Below are 19073 nucleotides of genomic sequence, written 5' to 3' on the forward strand. Positions count from 1 at the left end.
GAGCTGCTGAGCTGGACCGCTCAGCAGCTGACCAAACCCTTCAGCATGGGTTTGGTCCCTTGACCAATTAGCTTAGTAACCTCCTTGTGCATGACTAATCAAAGCTAGTTGTGGACTATGAGACCAGTTATTGTGAGCTACTTCTGAAAAGCCTATGGTGGGCTTCTTGAGGTGAGGTCATGGATGGCTTCATGGTTTGCTTGATGGTTAAGTCAAGCCTGATACACACCGCCCGACGCATGTGCTTCACCGCTAAGCTGCTTGTTCAGCAGCTTCTAACCGTGTTGACTGGGACGTGGCTTGGTGCTTGCTGATCTGGTCAGGAGTCTGGTTCTCCGCTGAGCTGCTTTGTTGCACTGCTGAGCTGCTTGTTCAACAGCTTGGTCTTGTGCCAAACTCGTGTCTGATAGTGTCGAGTAGATTTCTAATCGTGCTAGGTCTAGTCTGGTGCTAGGCTGAGCGGCTAAGCAGGTCCGTTCAGCTGCCTGGTTGAGCAGTTTGGTCTTGGTCAAGCTGGTGGCCAGGTCAGCTCAGTGGGGCTTGTTCCACGCTTAGCTGTCTGGTTGAGCACCTTGATTTCTTAACTTTTTTTCTTTGTTGACCATGAATCTTTTTTCTTCTTTTCTTCATTTTAATTCCTACAAAATACATAAAAAAGAAATACCAACACAAATATACTAAATTGTGATATTTTATACAAAAATTGTTGTTTTAAGTTGGTTTTTCTCAATTATGCTTAAGATAAGTGCCATAAAAGTGTATGAATTATAGCTATGTTTGGCACTTATCAAGCATAACATTTGTTTAGCATCATAGGTTCAAGAAGGTAGAATAATAACCTTCGACAACATATCCTTTAGAAGTACAAGTAAGTCAGTGACACTCTTATCACTTCATCCATTAACAAATCTTGTGAGTTTAATACAACCATCATGTAATGGTTTCTATGCATCACTTATCAACCGCTCAAACATATCAACACAATCTTGAAGATCTTCTTCGACAAGATTTTCCATATTTCGAAATGATAGCCTTCACATGCATGTATGGTGATATCTTTTGTAAAAATCTTATTAGTATAAACACATTTTGTCCCATTATATGTTTTCTCTCCATGCCTTGTCCAAAATGTGTAACTCTGATCAATACCATGGCAACTAAATTAAATTAATTTTTAACTCGGCTAGAGTAACTCGATTGGAGTAACAACATTTTAAACAAGGGCATACAATTCTATTAGGGTTTTCAGCATTCTCAGTTGCAAACCTAATAAATTATTTCACTTCATCTTCATACTCCTTCGTCAATCGATTAACATCCATCCCTTTTCAATTAATACTTTCCACACAAAATTTATCTTCATCAATTTTCTAAAAATTAATTGACAAAAAACTATGGTGAGCATAAATCCGTAGAAGCTTCGAGTTAAGTTCACCACGCTTAGTACATACCTTATTACAAGCCCTAACTCATATAATAAGGTGAAGGAGGAAACCCTAACTCAATCCAAGTTAAGTTAATAAAGAAAAAGCCAACATAGATATGGTAAACTCACTTTTAGTGTGGAATGAACTTTTGGTGTGGAATGAGTTTCAGTGTTGAATTAGGGAACTTTTGGTGTTGAATGAGTATCGATGTTGAATGATTGAATGATTTTGAGATTGAATGAGTGAATGATTTTGAGGTTGGATAAGTGAATAATTTTTAGGTTGAATGAATGAATGATTTTTTGGTACTACCATGGGTATCCTCTCACCTTTTGGATAAGGAACTACACCCTTCCAGGATACAAGGATGACTCTCATAACAAGTGTCGCTCCCAGGAATGGAACCCTTGAATGAGTAAATGATTTTGATGTTGAATGGGTGAATGATTTTGATGTTGAATGAATTAATGATTTTGATGTTGAATGTGATTTTCAGTTTTGAATGAGTTTCAATGTTGAATGATTTTTGGTGTTGAATGAGTATGAATGTAGGAAAATTTAAGTTTTTTGGGGTCTAATGATATTGAACTTGGGATTGCTGAGAACTAACAATTCAATAACGCTCATTTAGGATAGCATTGATGAATCTATGTATCCATGATATTCAACAATGCTTCCTTAAGTTAGTTGTGTTAAGTGTCATATTCAACAACACTCACTTAAGAAAGCATTGTCGAAAATATGACATTCAACACACTCACTCAAAGGAGCATAGTGGAATCATTAAATTATTATATTTTATTAAAATTTATCCATTTTGGATGTAACTGAATTATTTTTAATAAAATATATAATAATTTTATAATTTTTTTTTAATAATTGTGTAATAATATTTATTTTAATAGAAATTATAACATTCAACAACATTCATTTAAAGAAGAATTATTGAAAGTAAGAAAATCACTCATTTAATAATTTATTTTAATAATTGTGTAGTAATATTTGTTTTAAAATATATAAATTTATCATATACCCATAATTAAAATAATATAAAACATAAAAATTAAGAATTAATTTTAATAATTTCTTTTACTAGTACTAGTAGTTAACTATGTAGGAATTAGGACATTTAACAATGCTCAACATCGTTGAATGTATGAAAATCACACATCCTACAATGCTATCTTAAAGGAATGTTGTTGAATATATGTTGCATTTCAATATGAAACTATGACATTCAACAAAGCTCACTTAAAGAATTGATGTTGAATATATGACAATCAACAACAATCTCTTAAAGTTGGGTTGTTGAATTTGTGATATTCAATAACTCTTTCTTAAACTAGTGTTGTTGTATATGTGATATGCAAGGATTCAACAACAATCACTTAAAGGAGCGTTGGTGAATGTGCAATTTCCATACATTTAACAAAATCTAAGAACAGATCTTAAAGGAGTATTGTTGAATGTTATAATTCATATTACTACACAATTAGTAAACAAATCTAAGAACAACATAACACAACACCAAAACTTGTAACAATAGCACATTTGCATCCACAACACTAAAACTAGAATAATAACACATCCATCAAACCAAAACATTGAACACTTAAAAAGAAAAAACAACACAGAACAAAAAATGCATTCTTTTGATCAATTGTATTCAGAATAGAAATAATAAAGTATAAACACAATACTAGAACAAAAAATGGTATTCTTTTGATTAATCGGTTAAACCAAAATAATACATTATATTCCCTAATCTAGTAATCTATACATTGTATTCTCTAAACTAATCACTAATATTAAGTTCAAATTTTGACCAATCTTCCCAAATCTAGTAATCTTTCCATTTTTAGATAAGTTAGAGATGACTAAAACCATGACCTTACTATAAAAGTTGCTTTCAATTAGGTGATAAAATAGTTTTTAATTATTTTTTATAAGAAATTAATAGCTTAGAGACGATGTTGGTTGTAGACCTTCTTCCCATTTTCAGAGAAGTTAGAGACGACTCAAACCATGACCTTACTATAAAAAATCCATAAAATTCATTTAGAAGATACAATCTTTTTAATTATTTATTTAAATGGAACTAATAGCTTAGAGACAGTATTGGTCAAAGACCTTCTTCCATTTTTTAGATTTGTTAGACACGACTGAACCATGACCTTACGATAAAAATTTCATAAAATTCATTTAGGTGACAAAATAGTTTTTAATTATTCTTATTGTCAAAAGATAATTTTTATTAGATTCTACTTCATTAGAAAAACAAATAGTTCAGAAGGAGAAGTATACAAATGTATAAAAATGAATACTAACTAATTAATATTTTTTGTGGTACATGAAAATTGTCAAGTAGATAACAAGGAATAATAAGGCATAAAAGAAAAACATAAATGATGCAAATATACATGATAAGGATAAAGAATAGATGTAAAGTACATAATAATAAAAAAATAAAGGCTAAGCAAAACAAAGGGGTAACTAAATGACAATTGTAGCAAAGGGAACCAAACCCATGATCGAAAGCACATTTGTTGTTCCATGAGCTTGTGATTGATTAGAAAAATATTTAATAATTAAATTTTAACTTAAATATATTTTTTCTGACCAATAATAAGTCCATGGCACATGGAGTGGCACAATACCCATCCCTAATCTGCTCCTCTTTCTTCTCTTCAATTCGAACGACAACGACTATGGTTCTCACCAATGGGAGGCAATGATAGCCAGCTTATGTGGACGGAGGCCAAGGTTGGCGACGAAAACCTTCACAATGAGGACCACCTTCCATTGTGGTGGTTCGAAGCCCAGGTTAAAATCACTTTATCCCCTTTCCGCCATCTTCTCCATTTCTATATTCTTCTTATCCATGACATGAATCGAATGAGAATCTCCACCATTCCTCCCTCTTCATGAATGGGTTCCATTTTTTCAGGAAACCACAGGGTTCTTTCGTATGAGTATTACACGGGTAAGGGTGATTTTAGGATTTCTCCTCTATGGTGGACCGAATTGATTCAAGCTGTTGAAGGGCATATAAATATCTCTCGAGGTATTGAAGTCATTACATTGGGACGACAAACGATAGTGTGATGTTGGTAGTGACGTTAGCTGAAGAATTACGCCTTGGGACTACCATAGGGCCAGTTAAGGCTAAGCCGAATAGAGAATTCACATAGGAGATGATTCCGTCACGAGGTAAAATTCTTTACTTTAAGGATGGATGCAAATAGAATTTGTATGTATTTATTGTGATATATATAACACAAACATGACAGAGATGTATTTGCTTATAATTGTTAAGACAAATAGGATAAAATGCTTACTAGAAAATAAGCCTTTCCTTTAAACATTGGATTCCTATTTTTGGATATTCATTGCACCTTTTGTACCTCGGTTGGATTCTTCACTTCTTCGTCATCTCGAATTGATTCTTCTTTATGTTCTACATGTTGTGTTCCTTGATTGATATATTGTGTGTATGTGTGATATGCCTGTTAGAATGGCTTCTTGCTGTGTATGCATGATTTTAGGTGTATGTATGTGATTTCTGATAGTTGTGTCTTTTGCCTCTATGTATATATGTGATATGTGATAACTTGTGTTGTAGGTGCATGTGTGTTCAAAGTGCTTGTTGCTTGCACCTTTTATCTCTATAATGTTGTCTATTTCCTCTTATTTCTTATGAATAAGTGTATGGGTTGCTTTCTAATTGTGGTATGATATCTTTGTGTATATGTGTGTGTTGTATGTGTGAACGTGATTTTCAGTGTCCTCTTGTTGTATGTGAAGTTCTCTATTCTTATAGTGGTTATGATTTTTTTGAAAACCTTTTGTGCTGCTAAAGTAACATTCCCTGATTACCTTGGTTACCTCATTATTCTGGTTCATCATTGCTGCCTAATTATGTTGATTGTGTAGCAGAAAGTATAACATTTTGCATCTATTTATTGTCATCTTCATTTGTGATAAGGCTCATACCAAGCCAAGAGTCACTAATGTGTACAAAAGGGGTAAAAGGATAGTTTGGTTAGAATAATAAACTTTCCTTTTCCTACCAGCTGGGTAGTTAAGGCAGTTAGGGGAGGGAGGGAATTCTATAAATAGTAGTTTGGTTAGTATGGAAGTTAGCTTTTACATTGTAACTAACTGATTTGGAATCAGTGGAAGAGGATCGTGGGATCCTTCTCAATTCTTGTAATTCTCATTCCTAATCTCTAATAAAAATACTAGAACCCTAACAGATCCAAGTTGGAATCTGTGTTAGGGGCATTTCTTCTTTTAAATTCTTCTTTTTCTATTCACAAGGATACCAGTCTCTATCACTGGTATCAAAGCACCATTCTGGTGCCTGTGGATTGTGCTACCAACCACGCTGCAATTGGAGTTCTATGTATGGTTTCTACTCGTAGCATGGCTAAGGAGAACGAGAGTGGGGGTCAGGATAGAGGAGATTCGCGCCAAGAAAGGGAGGAGATAAGGATGAGGATGGAACTGAATGAAGCTCGTATGAAGAAGTTGGAGGATTTAATGTTCACAGTGGCGTCAAAACTGGCAGTTACTCCAGAAGAGCACTCGTATGGAGAAGGCAGTGAGCACGAGGAGGAGGTTGATAGTCACCCAAGAAGTTCTGGCCATGATAGGTGGAGGAAGTTAGAAATCCCTATCTTTACAGGGGATGATGCATACAGGTGGGTACAGAAGTTAGAGAGATATTTCTCACTATGCTCTATCTCTGAAGCAGAAACGATGAGGGCTATGATGGTGGCTCTGGAAGGTAGGGCACTCAGTTGGTATCAATGGTGGGAGGGGTGTAATCCTTACCCTACTTTGGAGAGTTTCGAGTTGGCAGTGGTAAAACGATTCCAACCAGCCCTGGCCCAAAACCCCTTTGAGTTACTATTATCACTCAAACAGGAAGGTGGTGTCGAGGCATATGTTGAAGAGTTTGAGAAGTTTGCAGGGGCCTTAAGGGGAATTAATCAGGAGTTTGTTAGAGGAGTTTTTTTAAATGGGCTCAAGGAGGAAGTAAGGGTGGAAGTAAGGTTATATGAACTAAAGACTCTTCCAGAATTAATTCAGAAAGCCATATTGATTGAGCAGAGGAACCAGGTGGTGAGTAGGAAGGCCCAGGCAGGGTACCAGAGATCTTCAGGGTCAACCAGATCCAACTCCTATAACAAGGTGGTTACTCTGGTGCCCTCTGTTTCTAATAGCTACAGAAAGGAGGGGTCATTTGTTGGGAGTATAGATGTTCCCTCAAGAACTAGCTCAGATGGTGTTGTTTCCAAATTAGGGGGTGAATATAGGAGGCTCACCAGTGTAGAGTTAAAGGAGAAGAGGGAGAAGGGTCTCTGCTTTAGGTGTGATGAACCTTTTTCCAGAGACCATATGTGCAGAAATAGGCAGTTGCATATGTTTCTTATGGCTGATGAGGAGGAAGAGTACGAGGAGGGGGAAGGGGAGCCTGAGGTGGAAGCCTTCCACTCCTTACAACTTTCTTTATACTCTGTGAAGGGCTTCACATCAACTAAGTCTTGGAAGGTTGGAGGTAGGTTGGGCAATCATTCAGTGGTGATCCTCATTGATTGTGGAGCATCCCACAATTTTATATCCAAGGATCTGGTGGAACTCTTACACTTACCCAAGGAGCATACCAAAGCCTATGTGGTAGAGGTAGGGGATGGGCATCTCATCAAGTGTAGGGGAAGATGCTCTCAACTTACCCTGAGTATGCAACAATTACATATAACCCAAGACTTCTACTTGTTTGCTTTAAGAGGGGTAGATGTGGTTCTAAGGTTGGAGTGGTTGGCAAGCCTTGGGGAAGTTCAGGCTGATTTTGGGAGAATGACCTTGACTATGAAGAGAGGGGATGCTAGAATCATCCTTCAGGGGGACCCTGCTCTGTCTAGAACAGAGTTGGCCCTGGGAGCCTTCAATCAACTGTTGCTAAGTGAAGGGGAAGGGTTGCTGCTCCAATATGAATCACCAGAGGTAGCTAGTCCAGAATTGGTGGTTTGTCCAGAAATAGAAGAGGTATTATTACAGTATGCATAAGTATTTCCAGACATCAAAGGGTTGCCTCTTGCTAGAAGCCATGATCATGCTATACACTTAAGAGAAGGAGCTGAGATTCCCAATTTGAGGCCCTATAGGTGCCCTTACTATCAGAAATCTGAGATAGAGAGGTTGGTCACTGAAATGCTAGAAGCAGGGGTGAAGGGAGGGTAATGATAAGGCTCATACCAAGCCAAGGGTCACTAATGTGTACAAAAGGGGTAAAAGGAAAGTTTGGTTAGAATAACAAACTTTCCTTTTCCTACCAGCTGGGTAGTTAAGGTAGTTAGGGGAGGGAGGGAATTCTATAAATAGTAGTTTGGTTAGTATGGAAGTTAGCTTTTACATTGTAACTAACTGATTTGGAACCAGTGGAAGAGGATCGTGGGATCCTTCTCAATTCTTGTAATTCTCGTTCCTAATCTCTAATAAAAATACTAGAACCCTAACAGATCCAAGTTGGAATCTGTGTTAGGGGCATTTCTTCTTCTAAATCCTTCTTTTTCTATTCACAAGGATACCAGTGTCTAACAATTTGTAACTCCCACTTGATTGATCTTTTCCTCCAAATTTTGTGTGATTGGTCTAATTTTAACAAGCTTCCTGTTTATGAACGAGTAGTTGAAATAAAAAGATACCAATCAACACTTATTTTTGCATCTCTTCATTGCCTTCTTTGAAATCCTGTTTGTTTCATTTAGTGTTGGTCTAATTTATTCTGAGAATGTTATTTGGCTTCTTTCACAATTGAATTAATGTTGGATTCTGCGCCCGTGGATGAAAGATCTCCACATGATTGTTGGGTCCCACAGGGCTCTATAACTCAACTACAGGGGGTGAATAGGTGGTACGGTATACAATTATTGTTGCTCAATTAACAAACATATTTTACAAATTCCCTCATTGTTTAATCAATTAACACCAACTATAATCGATGAACTCATTGTGCAGATAATCGATTAACTAAAGAACATAATCGATTATTCATATCTTGTTCTATAAAAACAGTTTTCTTTGCCACCAAGATTGCCAAGATATAACTAAACTTATATGCACTTTTAAAAATGATTAAGAACAGTAAATGCACAGAACAAACTATGCAAATAACTCATAATCAAAATGATATGCTTGTCAAGTTAAGTAAATCATGTAATATGGAAATGTAAAGAGTTAAAGGTTAAGAAGAATGATACATGGCTTTTATCCTGGTTCGTTTGTAGGTCCACTTGCAAACTACATCCAGGCCTCCCCTCCTGATCTAGGGAGATTTTTCTTGAATATTGGAAAACAATTGTTTCTTAGATACACATTTCCAATACAACACACAAGAACTTCCTTGTTGGATCCATTGAGCCCTAAACACGATTTAACCACTCAACTCGCCTACTAGGATATCACACCATTCACGATTGTAGCCCCAACTGATTTCTCGCTCTAACCAGGACTTCTTGCCTTGTAAAGACAATCACTAATACCTAACCGCATATAGGATTTCCAAAACCAATTCTCTATAAATGGTGATACTAAACACACCAAAAGAATATGTTTACGCCTTGTCTAAATCTTTCAAATTATTGATGCAACTATGTGTATAGAATATTCACTCATCTAGAATCTAAGAACCCTTCTACAATTGTTACAACTCAGAATATAAAAAATGCGAGATGCAAGGTTTCTTTACAAAAGATATGTCAATTAAGCTCTTTGTAAATATTTCTAAAGATTCTCCCTTTTCTCTCTTTTTCAACAGAACACTTTGAACATCTCTCTAAAGATATGAAAGTGAAAGAGTAATGATTTTCATAACTTTGTGAAGACTCTCTATTTTTCGTGTGTGTTCTAATCTCAATGATATGTATGTTATGAAGCAATATGAAAAACTTTGGTTAAAATACAATTTTGTTTCCTGTTGTATATAATCGATTATCACTAAATTAAATCAATTAACGATTCTTTAAAATACAAGAAACCAAGAAATTGTAACAACCCTTAATCAATTAAACTCATACTTAATTGATTAATAGGTTCCGAAGATTTCAATGCTTAGTCGATTAAAATAACTCTTAATTGATAAAAGGTTTTTCTAAAATTTATTTCAATGTGATCTGAACCTCCTACATGATTTGTAAAACTATGATGCATGCCTTTGAATGATGTATGACTTAAAATATTTTTAAATGTATCAAAATCATATGATCATGTATTTATGCATGTGCATGTAAATCATGTATGTATGCATGTAAGTCTCATTTTATTTATGATTGAGTTTAGCTTGTTAGACTTCCTTTAGGGTTCATCCTAGTCTATACTCTTTCTAAGTAAACATCTTAAGACCTAATAAAGATCATCCATACATTGTTCCATGGCATCCAGATGAGCCAAACCAAATGAAGATCCATGAGGCATATTAGAAGCCCTGTCATTTTGTTGCACTTGGTTTTGTTCACCTTGCTCACCACATTCTTCCTCATCAGGTATATCCAAATTAATAGTAATCCTATGGTCCTCTTGATACATCCGTTCACCTCCAAAATTGTAAATACTCATCTTGTGAATGAGATTCTCATTGCCTATATGCTATCTAGGAATCTCAACAATAATCTCCATACTAGAAGTGTTAATCCGAAGAGGATCAATGACACAGGAGATAAATATCTCATATGCTAGTAGTCTCGAGGAAGACGAGGCCATGTCATACATAACAACTACGCCAAATATCATAATTAACAACGACCATTCAACACCGCAAATTTGAACGACGTTGTTGAAAACGAGGCAGAAGAACATCAACAACGCATATTAAAGAAAAAATTGTCAATATTGGTAACTTCAACAAAGCATTCTTGAAACAACGCTGTTGAACATCAATAACGTTAGCGCTTACTTGAATGAGTTAAGTTTAACAACATATGTTATAGAAAACGATGTTAGTGTACATCTATTCCACATCACATCCTTAAATATGCGCTGCTGAATATTACAAAGTAAAAACACTTTCTTAATTATGTACTATTGATTTATACATTTTAAATATAAAAAATATTATTGGTTGAGTCGTTATGGATCTCTTCGTTTCTTGAAATATTAATGGTTGAGTGGTTATGCGTCACTTTGTCAATACAACAGCGCTACTGTTAATATGCATTGTTGAAGATGTCTTATTAACAATGTCATCTACAAAAGCATTGTTGAATTGTTACTACAGTTTAAATATCTAAAAGATGAATCAGTTCCCTCAACGCTCTCAAACTTAATCGAAAAGAAACATCATTCTCTCATAAAACCCTCATACTCTCATGTCATTCGAGAAAAATGTAACGATATGAAGATAGAAGTTCAATGGAACTCAAAAGGCCAATCATTAAACTCAAAGGGTTGCAACTCATTGATAAGTTACATTGGGGTCGTGGTTAGGCAAAATGTTGTAAAAAATTGTTTAAAATATTTTTATCATATTGCAAAATTGATTTTTACGTACCAAAATAGAATCCATTAGAAACTTATTAAAAAACATAACTTGTGAAATAAACAATTTCAGAAAAATATTAAATTCACATATAAAATAGAGTAAAAAACTAAATATTATAAATCATATAAATAAAGTAATGATAGAAATGATGAATATAGTTAATTGGATTATTATTGAAATTTAATTTTTTTTCTATACAAAATTAACCACCAAGGAGCAGCCCTCGAAGAGACACCAAATAAAAAAGTTAAATTAGGAAAAATTTGGCCCGAAATAAGTGATTGGCCAAAGTGTAAGATAGTTTGGTGATTTAATCTCTTAGAAGTCATTTCCTTTTGTACGAATAAAATGAGATTATATTTTAAAACTAACATATGTGGGACATTTATTTACAACTCACATACATACATATATAGTATACAAGAAAACTTGCCATATTAAACTTCGCATTTTCAAAGTTTCATAACCAATAGGTGGGAGGCTATTAATATGTTGACTCTTGAGAATGAGAATCCAAAATTTAATGTGATTCCATTTTATTCTAGGTGGAATAATTCTACGCAAATATATTTCTTTTATTAATGAGTATATATAATTCTCAAAATTTAACTTCCATTTTTCTTGTTTGAATATATCCTTACTTTTTATCTAAATATATATATATAGGGAGCGACTCACGTGAGAACAATACACTATTGTGAGAATTGGGAACACTTAATATGGACCATGAGATCTTATTTGAATGATCAATATTGAAAAATTCATGTACATGACTATCATGTAACGAATAACTAACTTTTAATCATAATCATCCATGATTGGTTGTAAGGCACAGATTTATTATTCTCACAATTTTTAATTTTTATATGAGAGCTGTTCTTCACTTGAATAACTCCCTATATATATTTATGATCAATTGATCATGAAATTGAAGATGTTCATGTCTAATTTCAGAAAAAAGGTTGCTTCCTCAAGAATGATTCTACCTTTATATCTCTCATTGAATAATAGTGATATATGTCACATCCACCAAATTTGGTCGCAATTGTCATTGGATTACCATTTGGTTACTTGACTTGCAATATTAGCATATGATCCTACAAAAATATTACATCAGGTTCAAGTATACTTAAATTTATCGTAACATATTTAATGATTACTAATACATACATAAGACTTTAACATTAAAGTTCTAACTTGACCCGAAAGGAATGCATCTTTAAATTATAATCCTTATGAGATTCAAATAAGAATAAGAATAATATTTATCATTGTGTAGAAAGTATAGATATTATTCTTCATTTACAGAAATGTATAATAAATTATAAAATAATGTGTGACCCAAATAAGTATGAAATTTGTATTCTCCGATGGAGATGTTCAAAGTTTGTAGATTTGTTGCTCATTGTCTCATTCTTCTGTCAATATGAGTCTTGCCAAAACAAGGACACAAAGTCCATGACAACCCCGCCTGTCACCTTATCACGGTGGCATGGTTTGTCTCATGGCAGTGTGGTTCGTCCCAGTCCATGGTAGCTCCATCATCATCCATGAACTATCCCTTTATCTCAAGTTCTCTATTTTGACCTACTCGTCACAACCTTCAATTAACTTAGGGATAAGATAATAAAAACCCAAATAATAATCAATAAGATACACATAAATTATAGATAAAATCAAATAAAATGAAAGTAACTAAATCCTAGATGATATTATTCTTTGAATCCAAATATCGTCTAACACTCCCCTCAAGATCAAACTTAGTAAACTTTAAGCTTGTTACACATAATTCATTTAAGAATGAAAATAAAAGAATAATTATATGGGCTCCACAAAATATGGTTGAAAAGTGTTGTGAATTATAAAACCTGTAAATATAATCAACATCAGAATGACTGTAGGTGCATAAAGAAATCAATGTTAATATAATTCCCCACTATGAGAAAAGGTATCACCAAAATGATTGTCGGTGAGAAAAGAAATCACCGATATAATTACCATCGGAATGATCATTGATAAGAAAAAGTGATTACTAACATGACTCGTCTGGAGAAAAGACACGACAAAAATGTCAATGGAAGAGAACACGGTGATATAATCACCATGAGAATAATCATCGATACGAAAAAATTCACTACTAACATAGTTGTCAATGGGAAATAAGATATTACCATAATGATTATAAGTATTTATTTTGGTGATTTAAGAAGTTTAAAAATTTCTTAGAAACATATTATGGTATTGCAATTTTAGATATGTCACAATTTTAGTTGTTTTTGAATGATTGAGAAAATTTATTCACTCATCATATTATTTTTTGCTTCCACTATAATCCGCAAATACATTGTTAAAAATAAACACGTCTCTAATTATGGAACACCATGAGTCTAATTTTTTTAGTTTCAATAATATTGGTCATACATAGTCAAAAATAAACATTACTATAGTAAAGGAACAACATAAGTTGTGTTGTTCTCATTAAGATTATTAATTAAGGAACAACCATATAATATTAACAAAGAGAATAAGGTGTCTCTTTATACCATGATATAACTTATCTCCTTAATCTACTTATTGTTAGACAAGTGTTTTATTTTTTGTCTCTCTAGAAGTTTTCATTTTAAAATACAGTTTAAAAAGAAAAAATAAGACACATGTCAAATGATGACGGATTTTAAGGAGATTAGTTATCTCCTAATACAAGGAGATACTTTATTCTCATTAAAAACAAGAAAAGTAACATTTGTTTTGGTAAAAGACAAGAGGTAGTAGAGATGAGTTTTCATGGTCTTCAAAAAAATCACATTTGTAGAATATGCAGAATAAATGTCTTCTCATTCCCAAAGTCTTGATATTCAAAATTGATAACGTACGCACTACGATAGTTTGATTGTGTTCAACTATGCAGATGAGAGAAACTGATTTCCTATAACAACAAACATGATTTCTTCATAATACATGCAAAGAAAGAACATAACAAGAACAAATGTGGAAAATATACTAAAGTTAATTGCCAACTTCAAAATTTGAAGTTAAATAATTAAAGTTAAAATCCTCTCTAATACTCGAGAGGAAAGTGTTGTGATAAATAAAGTAAAAGCAAAATGCAATGTCACATATATCTTTTTTATGGTAAGATAATATTTTTACCCTTCAAAACTACTAAAAGCAAAAATACAAAATCCCTCTCCAATATAGTAAATGATTCTAACTCAAGAAATTAAGCAACAATGGGAAGTTTTAAAATTTAGAAAAACATGCACAAGTCATCACAAATGTAAGAAGGACTTGCTTTTAAGACAATGAAAATTCTTATTGATACTTCATTAAGTTTGAAGGAAAATATCATATTTTCAGAGACTTGTCTCTTATAGCAAGGCACTCCATTAAGTATGTACTCAATTTTGACTAAGGTATATGGGTTTCCTTAAGGTATTAACTCTAACCAACTCAATTTTGTTTGGCTCATTAGAGTTTATCATGGAAGCTCTCTAAGTTGTGTTTGCTTTGCGCAAGCAGATGTTGCATATTTCTGAATGTATGTCACCAAATTTATCCACTTTTACCTGCACGTCCATTGATGAAAATTTTGTAGGATTTCTTTGATGTGGGTATTTTCTCATGATAATGTAAAATTGGATTGTCATCCTTCAAATTTGTAATTATGGTTTTGTCATTGCAAATTTTTTAATAGGGATAAGCTTTCCAAGAGTTGAGAATTGCCACAATAGGGTTATACTAATATTTAATAATAGAAGAGTAAATTACACCACCCCTTTATAGTTCTCTGAAATACAATATGCATTCTAGACTTTGTTCTACAACCCTTTTTCTCACTAGTTGGTTGTAATTTTCTTACATATATAAGCAATCAATGTTCCAAAGTGTCTTAGATCATATTTGAGAATTATTGAATATGGAGGATATCAATGCTTCACAGTTGAGTAGGCAATTATCGCATGCATTCTTTAAAAATGACTTATTTTTGTTAAAACATTGATGAACATTTTCTAAAAGTTTCTACACATGTGTAGAAACAAGTGATGATGTTCTATCCTAATATCTAGATTTATCCTAAACATCTAGTAGATCCTATCCTAGGTACTTAGTAAAATAATCATAGAAGTATCTAGAAATATTGAGAAAAATGTATACTAGAAATTTATGGAACTACCTAGACATAAGTGTTGTAGAAAGCTTATAAGTAAGAAGCAAATCATTGTAAGTTGTCCTAGAGCTTCTGTTGTCGTGTAGCTCCAAAAGCCAACTATTAGCGATTGTAATCTAATGAAATTTTTGTATTGTCTAAGTCTCCACTTCTATTTTCACCACTATAACCTTCCATTTCCTTAAATACTATTAGTGGCATCAAAGCTATGTTCGGTCATACACTAAACATAGAGTATTACTTTATCCATTTTTTAATTACCTCTAAAAAATCTTTAATCTATACCAAACTATTTTTATATACCTATTGAGTTATGGCTAGCACTATTCAATCAATATCTATCAATATCCCAATTTTCATCAACAACATACATAGGCAACTTTGACATGGCAACTTTGCTACACATAAATTCAGTACATAGGCAATAGCTATTAGTAAGTGCTGGAAAATTTCTTAAGCAAATGTTAACAAGTCAATCAAAGTGCACATTCCAATGATAATAATAATAGGATGATCTAGTACATGAGATCTCACTAAGTGGAGTCTCAACATGATATATTTATGTAGGCATAGACTAACTTGCGAACTGCATTATTAGCCATTCGATAGAGTAGTGGTTAATCTCATCCATTAAATTTGTGACCGACTATCAAGTTTTGTAGAAGTCGTGACCCAAAACTACGACTTCTATGAGGAAACAATTTGCAAGTTTACAAGTCGGTATGCAAAAATTCAACATCTAGTGAAAGATTTTAAATTACTTGTAGAAGACGTTAAAGCAAATCACGACTTCTACACTTCAAATATAACAAATTCAGAAGTCGTTAAATGAAATAACGACTTTTATACTTCAAAAATAACACACTCAGAAGTCGTACATTGAAAATCTAACTTTTAAACAATATAAATAACACACCCAGCAGTCATTAAAGGGTGTCATGACTTCTATACAAAAGTTTTACATTGGATTCACGACTTCTGAAAATGCCGAAACGGTAACTGGATATCACATTTTTTAATCTAACGACTAAGTCATACTTCACATTGAAGAGGACTAACATCCAGTTCAAATTTTAGCGTTGGTCATTTATGCAGCCTTATCCTAAAAGCGATGAAAGACTATGCCCATGATTTTTGAACCAATGACTTCTTGATCATTATGAAGCAACCATATCGTGGCAGAGAGGCTGACTCTCTTTCTGCCTTACACTAAAAATACTTTAAAATTAATATTTGCGGTAGTGGTCACGATACGGTTCAGACAATTACGAAAATATGAAAATATGCGGCTGATGCAGTAGTGGTCACGATACGGTTTCAACGATCCCCAAAACCACCATATATCAACAACATCTATAACCATTACATTTATAAATTTATCAATACAAATATGATCAATGCATTTCTAACATCATGAATATAAATAATTAAAAAAAGAAAGACTCATACCTTGTTTTATGGAGGAGTTCACAAACAACTAAAGTAGATGAAAACATAGAAAAATCCTAATTAAATTCGGACAATAATGAATAAACAAATTCAAAACTCAAAGTACACATTCAAACAAGTTCACTAAAACCATTATAGACAACTAAATATTTCTATGAAATTAATTTCATTTATGAAATGAAAAAAACATGAATAAATTCCAGTAATACTTCAAAAACTCAAATCATAACAACATTAAAAAAACGTGCCTCTAAGATGATAAGTGAAGAATCGATGACTGAGAGAAGAATAGGGATATTGAGTAGTGGTTCAAACGATAAATTTTTGTGAAGATTGAAGAGAGATGAAGAAGCGGGGGGTTTGGTTTTGTGGAGACCAACGAAGAATAGTGGAACGTGATGTGTTGCATGTATCTGAGTTAGGAGGTTATTTAAAAAATGGCCAAAAATGACCGTGAAATTTTTTCATAGCAAACAAAAGACCCAGTTTTTTAAAACCCCCAAATACCTTCTACTAGTTTTATAAATATCATATTTTTTATTATAACAGTCATATTATTGGTATGATGATGCAATGATTAGCTAATACTTTACTAATTAAACTACACTATATATATACATAGAGAAACGAATATTTGTTGTAACATGTAGGGGCAACTACCCCTGAATATTTTCCCCAAATTTATTAAGTAAACTACAATTGTTTTACTTTTATCTACACCAAATGTTTTCTTCAAGAAGATACTCATCTAACTCACTTTGTTTTCAATTTGTAGTTTGATACAAATACAATATGGCCGTTCTAAAAGTTATAGATAATCAATCAACTTCTCTTATATGTGTAGATATTGATATTGCTTATAAGGATTTTACACTTATAAACTAAATTACGAGGATAACATATTGTCTTTGTCAAAATTTGTCGTAAAAATCCTAAGATCAAAAGAATTTTTATAAATCATTTAATATAGATAACATGTACATTTTTATGCAAAAAGTTTACCTTATGAATTTCAAAGAGCAAGATAAAATTAGCTTGAGATGTCCATTTCAACATTTTATTATTGATGTCGTTAGGCATTTATGTTTGAAAAAATTACAATCATCTCTAAATTAAATGCAACTTTGACAATATGGGAAAAAATAAATGCATATTATTTACTTGATAGAGTTTTTCGTCTAATCTTAACTATTATAGTTTAGCTACTATAAACTTTTAAGCAACAAAGGCAACTAGACAAAATTATATAATTGCAGCTGAGGTGAAGACATTTTAAATGAATGTAAAAAATTTTAATGTCTTTAATTATTTATTATTGTTATTTATAATTAATATGTTATTTTGAAACTTTGAAAAAATTATGTATATTTCTTCATATTTTTTGTTACTCAGTTAATCTTAATTATCAATTATAATTTTTATCCCCTAAACATCGCATCAAGATCCATCACTTTATATATTATAGTAAACATAATATATTTAGTAATATAAATATTATTATTTACAACATATAACTTAAATGTTATAATGGTTAAATGACTAACTATATTATAAACAATTATTAAGTTCTATGATTGAATCCTTAACCAACATATAACTAGACCGATGGTTTATTAATTAAAGTATATATTAATTATTATATATATTATACTAAAAAAAATATTTATTAATATAAATATTTTACTTGCAACAAGGTTAAATGATTATGTTATAAAAATTATCAATGGCCTTAAATGCTATTGAATATTATTAGTGACAAATAAAAACTACAGTAACTAGTTAGCATTACAGTTGTACCCATCATGGTTCGCGATTATAATTCTGTTTGTATATTCCAGAAGCATTAACCCTTGTTGTATCCAAATTATCCTTAAGAGAACTAAAATTATTTGGGGCTGAAAATCTAAGGTGAAGATACATGATTTTGAAAGTGTGCATGTCAAGAGGAACACTTTGGAAAGCTCTCTTTATATGTCATGGTTTTGATGAGGACAACTTGTGCTAATAAGAGCTTGAAGATCACCAAAAATCAACATGCTTAAGTCTTTAATTGGTACTAGGCTTAGACTAGAATCTAGTTTAAGTTGAGTCAAAGGCTTAGGTCACCTAATACATGTCTCATATGCATAAATCTTTTAAATCATTTCATCTTTGAGATATGTCATTCATAATATGTTCATGCATTACATAAATACATGTATATGTGCATTCTAGGCATAAACTAAGTGTTAAACATGTATGAACTAAGTGCATAACGTATTTGAGGTTTTGTAGTTAAAAATACACATTTAAAAATGCTGTTAATCGATTAACTAATACTTTAATCGATTAACCCAACTGCTTTGAAAAGTGGTTGCTACTAGAACACCTTTTAAAATGTTGTTAATCGATTAAGGCATACGTTAATCGATTAATCTAACTGTTTGAAAAGTTGTTGAAACTGAAAACTTGAAAAACAGAATCAGTTAACATTTTTGAATCACGTTAA

The sequence above is a fragment of the Lupinus angustifolius genome, unplaced genomic scaffold (genome assembly GCF_001865875.1).
Source record: "Lupinus angustifolius cultivar Tanjil unplaced genomic scaffold, LupAngTanjil_v1.0 Scaffold_455, whole genome shotgun sequence".
Classification (NCBI taxonomy): domain Eukaryota; kingdom Viridiplantae; phylum Streptophyta; class Magnoliopsida; order Fabales; family Fabaceae; genus Lupinus; species Lupinus angustifolius.